The 3,320-nt window shown below is 41.9% G+C and overlaps 1 pseudogene; it reads left to right on the top strand.

Moving 5' to 3' along the window:
* Positions 1–327: 327 nt before the first annotated feature.
* On the top strand, positions 328–931 carry LOC118013473 (annotated as a pseudogene).
* Positions 932–3,320: the final 2,389 nt, after the last annotated feature.

A 3,320-nucleotide genomic window follows, 5' to 3' on the forward strand; every position in this document is an offset into this window, starting at 1 on the left:
CAGAAGAGGGACCTGCATTAAGAAATTGGCTACCTGCATTAAGAAATTGGCTACAACCCTGACACAGCAGCATTTGTGTCCATTTCTGTATGGAATGGCCACCACATGCTGGAGCCAAGTGCAGACATGCTTTGATTCAAGGGCTGGAAAGCCACCCATAAAGATGGCAATGCCGCTGAAGCCATACTTCTTGAAGTTGTAGATTGCATCCTGCCACCAACTTGTCCAACTGACAAGCCCTTGCATCTATCTGCCCCTCCAGGACATCTACAAATTCATGGTATTGGTACTGTCCCTGTAGAGTCTGGTGTTCTCAAACCACGCCTGATGGCCCCCTCTGTTCTAATCAACATTACAACTAGAGCAAACTCTGTTGAAATGCTCTTTGAATGAAGCTCTTCCTGGAGACAATGTGGGCCTTAATGTCAAGAACATGTCTGTCCAAAAAAAAAAAAAAGAACATGTCTGTCCAAGATTTGTCATGGCACTGCAGCTGGTGAAAGCAAAAAGACCCACCATTGGAAGCAGCTGGCTTCACAGCTCAGGTGATCATCTCCAACCATCCAGGCCAAATCAGTGCTGGCTATGCACCTTGCTGGATTGTCCCATGATCTCTCCTGTTGCTTGCAGGTTTGTTGAGCTGAAAGAGAAGACTAATTGTCATTCTGGGAAGAAGCTGGAAGATGGCCCCAAGTTCTTGAAATCTGGTGTTGCTGCCATTGTTGATATGGTTCCTGGCAAGCCCATGCATGTTGAGAGCTTCTCTGACTATCCTCTGCATCATTTTACTATTCGTGGCATAACACAGATGGTTGCTGTGGGTGTCATTAAAGCAGTGGACAAGAAGGCAGCTGGAGCTGGCAAGGTCACCAAGTCTGAAGTTCAGAAGGCTAAATGGGTATTATCCCTGATACCACCACCTCAGTGGTAATCGGTCATGGAAGAACACCCCAGAACTGACCATTTAAGTTTAATAATAAAAGAGTGGTTCATGATAGTGCCTTGTAAAGCCATCAGAAGGTAAGGAAAATGTTTTATGGACCATATGGGGGGTGCGCGCGCGTGTGTGTGTGGCAGTTTTAACTTATTAGTTTTTAAAATCAGTACTTTTTAATGGAAACAACTTCATCAAAAATCTGTCACAGAATTTTGAGTCCCATGGAAGCAAAGTTTAATGAGAAAACTGTATCTTCTTTTGGTCAACACTATAAATCCCTATAGTACTACTTAGGAAGAAGCCTTAAATAAGACTTGTCCATAATCTATTTCTGTTGTTCCATCTTCTGAAACTTCAAAATTTGATAATTCTGGATTAACATTTTTTTGGGGGGTGGAAATTGTTTTTTTTTCCCCATTGTCTGAAAGGAAGAATCATCTGTTTTTTAAGGACATGGTGAAAAGGTCTGTGGTGGCAACACTTTACAGGTTAAGACAGAGAAGCAAAGATTATCTTTGTTTACAGATAAGCTTGTTATGAGAAGGCCAAATTCTACAGTACTAAAGTCCACGTATTCCATATAAAATTGTATGTAGCTACAACAATATGGAGTACATAGGTTGGTATAATCTCAAATTTTAGCTTCCCACTTATTGGAACATAAATTCTCACATCTACAAATACTGAAGTAGTCCAAAGAACCTAAAGTGGGAAAAAATTAAATAAATTTTCAAAAAAGATCCCATAGTGGGAAAGTTAAATCATATTGGAGACTATCCTGCTAGGGTTCATTGTATCTAGATTCTAGGGGGGGAAAGCTACTGGAAGTTGAAAAAAAAAAAAAAAAAAAACAGAGAGAATTCAAACCCAGAACTTCAAATTCCCTTTCTAGGACTCTCTCCATCATGCACGTGACTGTAGTGTTCTGTGAAGTCAGTCTAGCATGGATCATTGTTTAATGTCCTCTATAACTTTTGTCCAGCATCTACTACTTAATCTAGATGACATCCCAAAGTCATCCTGTCTCTTAAAATCTAGGCAAGACTGCTTGTGGTCTCCAACAGACTTCGTGTTGAGAGCAGGGTGCCTCTCCAAGATTTCCGTATATCCCTGGGGGGCCTGTGTTCTCATGACCACCTCTTGATTCCACTGACTTTTTCTTCTCCACTTGGCATCTTTTGCAACTTTTTCTTTTTTGCCACCTGGGTTCTTGAGGTACCTTCCTTAGTATTACACACAGACAACAAATTTTCACACAAAGACTTTGTGTAGGAGGTTTTGCAGAAAGTTCAGAGAAATTAAGAAATAGATAGGGTTGACTTGCTGACCAGGAAGCAATTAGGATTGAGTAATAGTCACCCTGTTCTGTGAAGTCTTTTGGCTGATTTCCCATGTTGCTCAGACGATCTCTCTCCTTTCTGTTCCCTCCCTCCCACCACCACCAACTATTTTTTGAACACAAAGTAATTCTACCCTCCATTTGTTCTGCCCAGACTTCTCAATCCTACTGTAGACCTATTTTTTCCATACTCAAGTGCTCCAAGGAGCTTTCTTTATTCCCATTTATTCCCAAAAGGAATTCTGTCAACTATTAAGAAAACAATAGGATTTTTTTTTAAACACCCACCAATGCTACCACATGTTCTGAGGAATACACAGGAAAAAATCTCTCAAAGAGTAGCCAATATATAATAGGAAATAAAAACACATTACTCAAAGTTCTCTCGGGCCTCGCCACCTTGTGAGAACAGAGACCACACACACGACGTGTAACAGTTCAGTCTCTACAACATGCTCAGCCTTCCCCCCAGGAACCCCTGGCCTCGTGTCCTGACAGACAGGAAGAAGGCCAATACCGCAGAAATTTGGCCAGTACAACTATGAAAATGATCTGACTTACCACCCGAGTGGAAGGGTACCTAGTGGCGAAGAAGGGACAGTTACTAGGATGACCACAGGCAAAATGTGGCCCCTGAGGTTTCAGTCAGCTAGTTAGGTTCTGAGCTTGAGTCACCAGGGTTCAATGGTAACAGCTAACTGTCTTCTTGTTTCATCTATTTTTGCTTTACTCCCCGCCTACCCCCCAAAATCTAGGGTTCTCTGGGGTTTCCATTTCTGACCAAATGGAAAGTGTTAACACTCAGAATGCAACTGACAGTGGAAATCCATGTACCTTCATGTGAGTATGTCTCTGCTACGAGCAATGAGAAAAATAGTCAAGTCAGGGCAAGATCAGTTGTGCCCAAGTTTTACTTTTTTATTTTTATTTTTTTATAAAGATTTTATTTATTTATTTGACAGAGAGAGACACAGCGAGAGAGGGAACACAGCAGGGGGAGTGGGAGAGAGAGAAGCAGGCTTCCCGCAGAGCAGGGAGCCCGAC

Source organism: Mirounga leonina, unplaced genomic scaffold (genome assembly GCF_011800145.1).
Source record: "Mirounga leonina isolate KUSES-001 unplaced genomic scaffold, KU_Mleo_1.0 Mir_153, whole genome shotgun sequence".
NCBI classification, from domain to species: Eukaryota; Metazoa; Chordata; class Mammalia; order Carnivora; family Phocidae; genus Mirounga; species Mirounga leonina.